This window comes from Lepidothrix coronata, unplaced genomic scaffold, assembly GCF_001604755.1.
Source record: "Lepidothrix coronata isolate B3197 unplaced genomic scaffold, Lepidothrix_coronata-1.0 Scaffold163, whole genome shotgun sequence".
Taxonomy (NCBI): domain Eukaryota; kingdom Metazoa; phylum Chordata; class Aves; order Passeriformes; family Pipridae; genus Lepidothrix; species Lepidothrix coronata.
This window is the reverse complement of record NW_016690343.1, coordinates 1,310,828-1,323,917: the sequence shown is the minus strand read 5'-3', so window position 1 is coordinate 1,323,917 and position 13,090 is coordinate 1,310,828. Positions and strand designations below refer to the sequence as shown.

General features: G+C 36.2%; 1 long non-coding RNA gene across 1 annotated transcript; it reads right to left on the bottom strand.

Moving 5' to 3' along the window:
• Positions 1-990: 990 nt before the first annotated feature.
• Positions 991-10,956, bottom strand: LOC108504407. The gene is made up of 4 exons (XR_001877099.1): positions 10,729-10,956; positions 6,319-6,402; positions 2,090-2,154; positions 991-1,232 (listed from the first exon to the last, which is right to left on the bottom strand). It is a non-coding gene; the product is annotated as an uncharacterized LOC108504407 (long non-coding RNA).
• Between the last annotated feature and the right edge of the window lie 2,134 nt (positions 10,957-13,090).

Below are 13,090 nucleotides of genomic sequence, written 5' to 3'. Positions count from 1 at the left end.
TTATCATAAGATCTTATGTTTCCAATGTCTTTCTTTTCTCTCCTGTTAAAGATACAAGTTTTTCCTCTACATCCTTTCCCTTCTTCTGTTTGTGTAGGGAATACATCTTTTCAGAAAATTCACTGTCACATCTTTAAATGAATGTGCTGCCGCAGCTCTTCCAGCCTTTTGAACAGGTATTTCAACCAACTGCTACATTTTCCTCTCTGAAGTGAAATACTGTCGTAGTGGACTCTTTCCTTTTCTACAGGGATTTTAAAAGTAGACACCATCCGGTCACTTCCAGAGAGAAGTAATGTCTTTCTAAATGCTGTTTAGGTGTCTTCCTTTTGGCCCATTTCTCTGAGAAGCTTTCTTTTAAAATGAAGCCAATTTACATGGCAATGATCAAAATCTCTTGTTACTAGCAAAAATTCTATTTTTTGGAATTCTGCCCACTACACTCCTAATAGGGTGATTAGTAACTGTATACATTCTTGTATTACTGCTGCTACACTCCTCTAAGCTATCCCTGGATCTTTAGGCTCATATAAACACTTGTTGATATTCCTCAAGTATTCTTCAGTTCATGCTTTCTTCATTTCTTCATCTTTTGGAACCACTCCCCATGGTTTACTTCAGTATTTCTAAGTGCTTTACTCCACAATATTTAAGTGATTTCAGAGATTACAATTTATTTTTCACCAAATTCTTTCCATACCCAACATAGCATCGACTTTATCTAAAACCAGGCTTTTCAGCTAATTCCATTATTTCTGGATTCTGATATTTGTGCAGAAGTACATGTTCATTTGATCTTTTATTTTTATTTCTCTGTGGCCGTTAAGTATTTACCACAAGAAATTTATTGATTTTGGCTCTATCTTTTGTTGTTATGCATATTTTTTTAATTAACATACCCCCAGAGAATGAAACACTTCCTGACTTTCATGCAGTTTTATTTTAATGATTAGATCCAGGTTTCCTAGTTTGACATACCAGAAGCCTTATTCCATTTTAGCTTTAGTGAAGCCAGTCATTCCTCCATGGGTTGTCTCTATTTCTCTTGGGGTTTTTTCCTCCTGCATATTTTTCTCAGCCGTGGACCAATATTTTTCTTCTCTTGGAAAACTTCCAGAGAAATGGTGCTGTACTTCATGGAAATCTTGATCTTAGTTTGTACTTGATTGATTAATTTATTTTTTTTTAACAAATGCAAGCTCCAGATTCAGGTGAAGGACTCATAGAACCATCTGTAAGAAAGGGCCACTTTAATGAAATATTTAGAAGAGTCCTAATAATTTTTTTTCTTTCTGAAACATTCACCAAAATCAGCACTTTACTGCAAAAGTTAGTGCAGCAGTTACTGCAGCAAATTAAGATCAGAAGATCTTAATTTGCAGAAATTTTTAGTAGAATAATTCCCGACAAGCAACAGAGGTATTATCACACCTTCATGTATGAATGTAAGAAGAGAAAAAGTAAAGTCAGAGAAAAGAAGTTTGATAACCTTTACGTGTAAAAAAGAGTGATTGTAGTAGTTGAACAACTATAGTCACAAGGTTATCAAAGCTTGCCTGCTCATAAGTAGTCTTAAATATTAGTCTTACTAATGGAGGTGTGGGACTACTGACACAAGAAAAAATAAGTATTTGATGTAGAACTGGAAATTGTATCACAAATAGAATGTTTTCAAATTTAAGAATATGACTTATGTTGCCATTTTTTTGACTAAAATTTTTCCCCCTTATTATTATATCTACTCTAGAAGGGTCCAATTTTCAATTCTAAACCTAAATTTTCAAGAATTATTATTTTTTTAAAGAAATTGAGGCCAAATTAATTACCACGGACTTAAGAAATTGTCATAAACCCTGCAAGGGTTTGATTTTTCATTTAGGTAGACTTTCACAAAGCACGCTTTAACAAACCCTTCACAAAGATTTCCAAGAACCTTGCAGACAGGCTACAAAATTTAAGGACTCCAGAGGAAATAAAGCTTTCTGAGTCCTTGAATACCACCTGATTTTAATGTCTGACTGTTTGACATAACCTGATTAACCATGCTGCCGTTTTGACACTGCCAAAAAGTAAAAACCCACATACTCACAGATCTCAGAAGTTCATAATATAGGCCTCCAAAATACAAGAACAGGATGGTACCAGAGTCACCAGCTGTATAAAAAAAAAATCACAAAAGCCTGTCACTAATAGCTGCACTACAGGGTAGTTTTGGTTTTAGAGTATAAGTGGCAATTGAAAAGAACTGAATAACAACCTCTCCATGGTCATTGTGACTGATAACATCAGCAGAGGCACTTTTTGGGGTGCACTTGGGAGGGAAGGGAGAGGAGGAAGGAGAGGAAAAGGAAGGAAAGAAGAGGGAAGGGTGAAGAGAGGAAGGCAGAAAGGAAGAAGACAGAGATGAGAGTGAATTTGCAATGGTAGGGCTCATTTCTGAATTTTCACCATGTTTCTGAGTCTCCTCTGAGGCTTTAAGAAAATCAGGTATAAGGCACCACTGTTGGTGGTGATGTCAGAGTTTTGTCCTGGACATTGCTTTGCAGTCAGAATATGCAACAAAGAAAGCAGATTTTTGTCAGATTTCTGGCTTTGGTATTCACTGCACAAAGCATGCATGGAGGTATAGAAGTCAGAGGGGGTTCGTGGAAACAGAGGGGAACCTGTATTTCTTGAACAGAAAAAAATCAGAATTTTTGCTGGCACAAATGTTTTTAATAACAGCTTTCAAAATTCTTACAATGTTTTTATTAATAAATCTGTACAGATTGAAAAGTTAGTTACCTTACTAAAAAAATAGTGTAGTTGTTCCTGTCTCAGTTTTCAAACTGTAATTATTTTGCACTTGTCTAATTTTACACTGAGGCCTCTAAAAAACAAGTCTTTCAGACATGGAATTACCTACTTAAAAGAAAGTATTGTTAAGACAATCCTGAAAGCTTTAGGAAATCCTTCTTATACTCTAATTTTTAAGAAAGAAAAAAAAAAAGACAGAAAAAACTAAGTAATTTTAAGGTCCAAGCAATAATTTAGTGTCAAAGGAGAGAGGAGAATTTTTTTCTCTAATGAGTCACCACAGCCTTCCTCAGTAGCAATGCATGGATCAACACTGAATGTAAATGTATTATATCTGCTATTATTTAAAGTATTATAAATCTGATAACCAGACTGCTCTTAGTCTATTCCACTTGCATCATGAAAACCATTCCTTCAGATCAACTTTAACATCTTTAAAAGTTACTCATAATACAAACTCCAAAATCTAATGTGTTTGATACTTTGCAATTGGATGGACTAAATCTGCACATGATCAGTCACCACAGTTTCTACTAATGAACAGTAACTTGGTAAAGTGTGGTAACTCACTCACTTCCAGCATATGCTTAAATGCCAAGAAAATATTCAGAACTACCCTGATTCTTTTCTAGGTAAGTCTTCCAGACTGCCACCCATCTGCTGCTACCAAAAATACAAACTCAGTGATACATTTGATTAAATGGATTCTGCTGCCACCATTTCATTTGAAGTTTTGGTGAAAACAACAGATAACAGCTTCATACTTCTGTAACGCTCCAGATGGTGATAATTCTTTTCTAAGCATCCCAGGACTGCAGGTAGAAGTATGTTGACAAAACACATCACTGAAATTTTAACACCGCTTGACGTCCAAACTTAAAGCAAGTATTTTTATCTGCTTTCAGTATTTATTACTGTCATACACTCTTTGTTGGTTGGAAGGTATTTGACATTATCTTATATCTAGAAAGAAGACTATCAGTACCACTTTTACACTATAATTGACCTATCAACACAAAAGAATGTTCAGTGAAATCTGAGTATTTTGTTCAAATATGAGCAACATAACCTGCAATTTCCTCTGCCATAAACAACTGGATGATAGGTCACAAATTCTTCTCAAGGCAGTAGTTACTAAACAGATCTTTGGACTTACATACTGTGCCATCACCTTGACCTATACTGGGCAATTGCCTGTAGCATACTGACCTGAGGAGTTTTTCAAGATTTGATGGATCCTATGAATAATACGGCACAGATACCTGTAAAAACTGATCCAATTCTACTGAAAACTCAATTTTGAGTTTTGTAATAGCATCTGGAAAAGAACTTGCCATAATATTACAACAGCAGCTTACATCGTACCAGGTTCTGCAGATCTTTGATGAGGTTTTGATTAAACTCTACCTCTCATTTCTGTTGAAACAGATCCACACTCTCAATTTGAAGTCTATTTGAAGTGACCAGCAATGTGGTTTACATTTGAGTTACCCTAACAGGTTTTTGTAACAAAATTAAAAGAAGCAGCATGCAGTGGATGAAGGTCAGATATACTCAATGTTTCTAAAAATGGTCCTTTTGTAAATTAATAGTGTCTTAACTTTTTTACCATTTTATCATTTCAAATAAAATTTACACTTAATTATAGTGAATAATTCATATTATATTAAGGTTAAAGAGTATATTGTTTTCAAATCTTTATTGCTTTGGAACTCTTTACAAACAATCTGCTCCGCTCTCTCAACTTCCAATCTGTTGCTGAAGCCTCTTCATGCCAGTAATTGGACATAGTTTTCCAGCTCAAAGGCTCTTCTCACTGGCTCTTTTGTGGCAAATTCCTCTAAATGTGAGCATTGCTAACCCTCCCCTACATACACAAATATTCCTAGGCATCTGTTCTGCAGATGACAGTCATTCTTCTTGAAAGCTAGAACATATGCAGACTTTGGAAATGTACAGTCTACACTGAAAATGTACCCTATACAGCTCTGCCAAAGCTGGCAGTACCAACAGCAACAGGTCCAACTTTTCCGGTGTCAAACCTACTATACATAACATCCATTTGTCCGGTATTTCCAAATATCTACAGCCTGGGCTGCCAGACTCCCTCAAATGCAACAGATCTTTGCCAGAAGTGCTAGGGCAATAGATCACTTCTCAAACTGGTTGTTTGAACTCCAAAAGCCACAGCTTACCACTCACATTCCTGGAGCTGGCAGGTCTGAGTGCAGCACGTGTTTCAGTGTTGACAGTCCTTCCAAAAACATTTTACAGACAGTTGTTTTGTTAATGGTTGTGTTACCCAGATTTGTGTTTTTACAGAACTCACATGCTGTTCTGCTGGCACAGCAGATCCACATGTATGTGAGCCCTAGACCTCTGTAGGAGAGGGAAAAAGTTGTTTCAGCCAGAAACTGGTACTGGCCATTGCTCAGCATAAACAAATCCCAGTGAGACGGTGCTTATAAGAAAGAGTCATTAACGATGCAAGGCATTGACACTGGCAATTTTTCACTGACATTGATGAGTTCTTGAAGCTGAGTTTTTCATAAAATAATATGGTTTTCACTGCAACAGGTCAGTTGAATTTTTCTCACACTCTAACTGAATTTTCAAACTGAAAGATGAGAAATGTCTCCTAAATAACCAGGGTTTAGGGGCATTTGGCTGAAGAGATGAGGGCTAGAAATTATATCTCCTCTCTGTGTTTGGCAGATGAGTCATCAGCCAGGGATGCTTCCCTTTAGTTTTCTTAAAAGATACCATTTCAAAAGTTTTCTGATTGGACATGGAAAATTTTCAGCTTCCAAATTAATTGGGAAGACCTGTTAAACCAGAAAAAATTGCTTTTGAAGATGATCAAACCTTTGAAATGGTTGGCTCCATGACCTTGGACAAGTTATTAATTTCTCTCCTACTGTGAAGGTAGAGATAACACAATTGCCTAGCCTATACTGCTACCGTGGATCAGCTGAAGACTCTGGTGTGCTTAGCAAACTTGGAATGTTCTAGCATTCCTTGAGATCTGGAACAAGTTTCATAACACCTATGAGAGGAATGATGTGTGATCATGCAGTCTTCAGGGGACAGATCATTTGATTAAAGGAATAAAATGAAGTTTAAAATATAATTTTGCATGCATCAGGATGTGGTATGATTTTTACAGGCACAATTGGAAGAAAGTCTTGAAAGAAAGTTGTCTAATGCTATGAACTCTGCTACATTTTTTCCCAAGATGCTTTTTAAAGCAGTTTTACTCAGTCTAAGGAGTGTGCAGTCTTTGTAAGCTTTTGCAGTCATTTCGATATAAAATTCAGCTGAATTTTATTAATTTATTAATTTATTAATTTATTAATTTATTAATTTATTAATTTATTAATTTATTAATAATTTATTAATTATTTATTAATGGGTCAAGACTTAAATAGGATAGTGAAGATATGTCTTTTGTTGTTTTAAATTCATATCACATTTTACTTTATGCATATTACACATACACAAAGTAAATTGATTACTCCTTACCCTAATTATCCAGGATGTTTGGCAGTTGAAGGAGAAACTGAAAGGCGATGTTTCTTTGACAAACTAATAGAGGCAGCTGTTCTTCTAAAATACAATGAAGAGATATAAAATCATATTGCTATAGACAATGGAGAGACCAGTTTTCATCTTTTACAAAACAGTGTTCCCTTGATAAAATGCTTGTCTAAATTTACAAGAAGCAACATTAAATTTTAGCTCCATTTTAGAAAAACTGGTTTTGCATCACTCTAATTTTATGGATGTGACTAATCCAGGTAACTTAATTGAGTCTACTCATGTACTCAGAATAATGTGTACTTAAGTGTTGGTGTGATTAGATTCTTGATGACGCTATGATGAAATCGTGTCCCATTCATCTTGTATCAGATGTATTTTGTAAATTATTTTGATGCTAAATATTGTATATTATGTCAAATTTGAAAAAGGAATTAATAGAAGATTATTGGCTTGTTGCCATCACTGCTTAGACAGTTGCAGAGCACCTTTTAGGGCTGTTATAACATGAACTGTGGGAGGCTGATTTTCTTGTATAAAACTGACTCATTTTGTTAATAAGAGGGGTTTTATTTTAGAACTATCTCTGTGAAAATATCCATTTACCTCTTGACACGTATCTCATAATAAGATTCTTTTTTTAAGTGGAATATAGTATTTTCAATGACTGTTCCAAGCTATACACACGTATATAAAAATATTTTTTAAAGTGCCTGAAATAATTTACCTACATTTTCCTCATTTCTTCTCTTATCCCTTAAATGTTTACTCCAAACCATATTCTAACCCATATACCTAATATACCTTGACACATTTCATATTCCCTTGAGTCTTATAATCAGAATTATTGACATATTCTCCACCTCAGTGAAACTGATATACAGATACTGAGCACACATCTTCAACTCATTCATGCCATGAGAACAATCCTAGGAATACAAAAATATTCTCTAAACAGATAATAAGAAATTGGCAGTGCAAAATCTATTAATACTCCTTCAGTTCTAAAACTGGAGTGACAGTGTGCTGTGCCCAGTAACAAAAGGACATGAACCATTTTTTTCTCAAAAATAAAATACATGGAGAAAGGTGATGGATAACTATGCATTGCCCAACTGTGAAATTTTCTAATATTAACAGAACAAATATTATACTAAACCATTAGAAAATATTATTCAAAATACAAGTCTATGCCACATGCCAACACTCTTTGAAGACAAGGAAAAGGTGGCAACTCCAGCAAAAACTGGTTTAGGACCTAAAATATGTTTTAGTATCAAAAAGACAGAATGTGTAAGAGCATTTTCCAATATTTGGCACTTGTATGCAGTTATTATGAAAAAAAAAACAAAATGCTACTATGTATTTACTAACTCAGTTTTACCTAAATTAGTCTCATAGTGAAGCATCTCATCCTTCTGCTAAAATTGTACATCCATATTATTGAAATACAGCTAAAGAAGTTCAAATTTTTTCTTGAAAAGGAAGTATGGTCAATGAATAGTGATTTCATTGCTTAAAACAATACATTAGAGGAAAGAAAATTTACCATATACAAAATATCGGTTGACATGCATTCTATAAACAATAAAATCAGAGACTTTGTATAAATGAGAATGAAAGAAACTCATCACAGATGTATGCAAACATCTGTGTATGCTGATAACTTGATTTTATCATAATTGTATGTACGCAATAACCTAATTTTAACATTGTATATGGAATGCTCATCAGGGCCTTTCTATAGTCGTTTGACCATGGAACAGCAAATCCATTGTAAACCATGTTGCCATGGTAAAATACAAACAAAAAGCTAAGTAGAAGGTGAACTAATTTGGAGCTTACAAAGCCAAATATATTTTTTCCTTGAAAATACATAGAACAGAGAATACACAAAAGCTAATACAGAAATTAATTCTACAGTAGTATTTCAACCACTTATAAGAAGAGGTACGGAATGAAATAGTGTTAACTAATTGATATCCATCTCTTTCACTACTTTCCCACAATGAGCCCCATAAGAGTTCATTATTTGCTTCCTAATTGTCAGACAGTGAGTGGCAAAGACTTTCCACCCTTTTCTCACTTTATTGCTGTTTACTGGGGCACTGCCTAGGAGTAGGAACATCTAGTTCAAGATGCTATCCTAACTCAGCCCCAGGTGAGATTAGAATTGCACTCAGAACTAGGTCATAGGAGACAGGTGCCTTTTTCACATAATATACATGAAATTGTATCAGAGCACAGCGGGTCTGCTATTCCATTTAAAACACTAAGAGCCAGGTTCCCTGCTGTAATGAATAATGACTGAAGCTGAAAGGTGAAAATGCATACAAATACATTAGGCTATCTACAAGTTTGGCAGTTAAGTTGCTTATTTCGAAGATAAGAGATATACTTGTCAAGGTTTTTTTCCTGACTCTTATAGCAAGTATTTAACTTAATCTTTTTCAGTAAAAAGCATGATTAATATTTGGACACCTTTCTGACAAAATATAGTGATGTAAGTTGCAAAATATACAGTTTAGAATCTGACATTTGGTTTAGATCTTTAAATTGCCCTGTCAGCAACAGAATGTATATAAAATAGTATCAACAATATCCTTTAGAAGTTCCTTTAAAATCTTACAACACGGACATTATTTTAAAACTTTGCTTACAAGAACAACATGACACTGAAGACTGTGTCTAGCCTGAGAATATGCTCCCAAAAGAATAAAAGAACAGGCACTTAAGTTTCAAACTTAAATAAATTCCCTTCTAGCATTACACTGGGGAAAGGCACTTCATGTGAAAGAGCAGTTCCACTTATCATTCTGAAACCCTGCTTACAAGGTTAGAACCTTTGTCATCGCTAAATGCTGAGGGGAAAGTTTTACCTTTAATGATACACTAGATTGGGTATCACAGCAGATGTTATCTCTTCCAGCATGCCCTATTAAAAGATTTCTAGTATTGCTATGGAAATCACTTATAACTATAAGATACTGTACATCATTAAATGCACTGAGTGGGCTGTAATGAAAGTTCTACTGAATGAAACGCTACTCTACCATTTTGATAAAGATCAGCATGGATCAATATCACTATCTTTTCAAACCATTTTTATACACATTTTAGTGACATTCAAAGCTACTTTTTGGAAATGGTATTTGTATTCTGTTAAACTTACCTGTAACCTGTCCACCTAATAAGGACCTAGTTTTTTCATTTTTAATATTTCCTGTTGGTTGACCAACTGGTGCTTTTTATTATGTGTCATAAGTACCACTTACATTTTCACCACAGGTTGTCAGTACTATTTATTGGGTAACCCAAGACAGCAACTGCTAACCTTTTCATTAAAAAATCACAGGCTAACTAGACAGACATCAAATCAGAATAGCAATTATAAACCTTTATGCACCAATAATTCAAAAATTATAAGATCTCTTCCTTTAATACTTGTAATTTCAGAGTAGTTGCTGACATCTTAAGGATTTTTCTGTGACATTATATGAGGCAATGCATAATACTTCTTTTCTTTATCTTTCTGGGTATTAACAAAGCATTAAGAAATAAACTGATCTGGCAACCTGTGAATCATAAGACAGTATCAAGGAGATAACAAAATATTTTCCCAATAATTCACCTTATTTCACAAACTTATGTCAGAATACCAGTGGGCTCATTAGAAAAGAAAAATGATTTTTTGTTTGCTTGGTTGGGTTTTTTTGATTTTTGTTTGTTTGTCACTTTCAATTTTTGTTTGTTTGTTGCTTTTTGTTTAGTTTTTTCTTTTTGTTTTTTTTTTTTATTAGCAATTTTTCTCTTCTCCTCACTACTAAGTACTTTTATTTTTCTCAATACTGTGCTGCTGCAAGGGTCCTTCTTTTCTTCCAATTGCAGACTTTATGATCAGCCTCCCTAGATGCTTCTATAAACCAGAGGATGCATCTTTCTCTAAGTGATCATACACTTTCTTTTATGTTTTTGCCAATGTTTAGGGGGATCGGGATAAGGCAAATTCTGAATACAGACCCTGTAATGTGTAAGTCGAAGGTCATCTTGGAAACTGCATATCAACATATCTAAAATAAAATTTGAACTGTACATAAAAGTTGTAGTTTACCCAGAAGAGTCAGGCCTAAAAATCTAGTTTTAACAGATGATGACCTGCCTTTAAAAGTTACGTGTGCTTCCTATTGATACATTTTGTTGAACTGAAACTGATCTCAACACCTAGAAGAAAGGCGAGGGAACAAATACACAACCATGGATGATTTCAGTGTTTTGCTCCAGGATACCTGATCATTGATTACTCCTACACAAAATCCAGTGCCATCACCATGGAGCTTGGCTTCCCTCCTCACATATCAGAGCTCCAGGATTCACACTTCAACATCTCCTATTTACCTTATGACTGTGGGCCTCTGTCTTCACTATTCCTGGGTAACAGCTCCATTACTACCCGCACATGTTTTCCACCTGGGTTAAGTGCCAAAGACCTGCAACCGCATATGTGCCCCTCTTCTACAGCTCCCAAAAGAAATCTTGAGTGTGTCAGCCCAGAACTGTGTGACAGACTGATAGGAAGTTGGTTGCTTACCCTCACCAGCTAATTAAACACAGCGTATCCTAACCTGTGCTAAAAGCAGAAGGATTTTGTATTTGGTGTCAGCAAAGAGAACCTGACCCTTCTGTGACATGTGAAGGGGTTCTCAGCATGGAACAGTGAAAGAAAATATTAGTTGCCTGTAAAATTATAATAAAACACTTTCTTTGCGGCAAGCATTTGTGGATTTTAGAATAAAGCATGTAGGAAAGTTCTAGGGCATCTGCATTACAAAAATAAGAGGGAAGGGTATTTCTGTGAATGGAGGGTCAAAATTTCATTTGCTATAGTCCTTGTGATTTTGTCAGAGGAACAGCACTCACTTTACAACTATGAAGAATTTGCCAAAAAATTGCATGCAGACTTCTACAGGGAACAAAAACATAATAAAAAGTTAGTGAATCTCTGGTGAGCTTTGAGTTGGGAAGATCTGTTTATATGAGGGAGTGTATAAGATTTCAGAGAAGAGCTGAAGTTCTACCTAGCTGTTCTAAAAAAAACAAAGGAGAATTTCTTTTCTTTCCTCCTATTCGCTGTAAAAGAAAGATGTTGAACAAGGGAGAGGGAGGGTGTTTGCCTAGGGTGATTGGCACACACAAAGGAACTAGCTAGCAGATCCACATTCCAGTCTGATAATCCTCAAAAGACTTGGTGGGGGGTAGGGGTGATGAATTTTTTTTTCCTCTCCTCAGGAAACGGCAGACACTTCACTTTTGCCCTGCCTAAGGGAGGGGGGGGGTGTGGAAAGGCTCCGAGTTCGCTTTGCTTTCAGCCGGGTCATCTGGCTACTTCTGGCCCCAGTTCGCCTCCGTTCTCCTGCCCCCTGTTCTGCCCCCAGTCCGGACTTGTTCAGATTTCATCGGAGAGGCTTGGCCCTTCTGCGAAGGAACTTTTGGGGGAGTCCTGGCCAGAGCCAGCCACCGACAGCATGGGTTTGCAGGAAGAAACCCTTTTTCCCCTTCTCCCCTTCCCCTCCTCGGTGTGGGGGGGAAGGGGGGCAGATCTCCATTTCAGCTCCTCCCGCGCACCGGGGCAGAAAGTACGGAACTGTTTCCTTTTTGAAGGGGTTTTTTGGGTACAGGATCATTGTTTAGTTGTTTTTGTGTTCTTTTTGTTGTTCTGCAAATACACATATATCCTTTAATAAAGGGCTATGTTATGGTTTACTTTGACTGAACACCAGGTATCTACTGGGCCTGCACCCAGCTCCCTCTGGAGGAAACGGTAGGGGAAAGGGGGAAAAGAGGGAAGGAAAAAGAAACTATCAGAGATCAAAACTGCTAAGAAAAATTATCTATCTTTACACAAAAATGGAGAACGCTATAAGTAATATGTGTATGGAACTAAAAAATAAAGATACTTCCCCACAACTGACACTCCTCCTCTGAACAGGCTGCCCAAAATGCTCTGTTCAGCTACCAGAAGAGAAAAGAGCACTGACTTCCTTCCTGTTTCTTTTATATCAGAGTTGACATAGCATGGTATGGAATATCTTATTGGCAGAATAAACATCAGATGATCTAACCTACTTCCGTTTCCTTCTCAGGGAATCTCACTAACCCATCACAGGATGTTATTATTTTTTTTTCCCCATACTTCCTCGATTGGAGCTTCTTAATTTCGGATTTACAATTGCTTGGAGGGAGGAGCTTGGTCTTCCTAATAACTCATCCTCCTTAGCAAAATACCTCAGTCTCATTAAACTGAGACATGAGGTTTTTTTATTTTTCCTAACAGCAGCATGTGCTTCCTTGCTTTAGGAATGAGGGTAGCAGCTTCATATGGTGGACTGAAATCTTCACAGAGTCCAGGCATCTTTCTTGTAAGTTTAAATCAGAATACCTCTGTCATCTGGCATTCACAAACATGTACCCTGGTGGTAAAAGCTAGCAAGTGGATTTCTCTGTGCGTTAATATAAGCAGACGGAAGTAAGCAGTGGGAATGAAGATTGGAAACATTGAAACAGAGTGTAGATAGATGGAATTCAGACCTAAGCATTATAGAGGTAGCAACTTATCCCTGTTGCTGAAAGGTTTGAGTGACTTTCAGATAAAGTTTCTAAATTGCTTGTCTGTTCCAAGAGCACCTTTTCTTTGGAGTAATCTATCCTAAATTCTCTCTGCCTCTTCCACCGGGGACATAATTTCTAGTTTGTACTCATT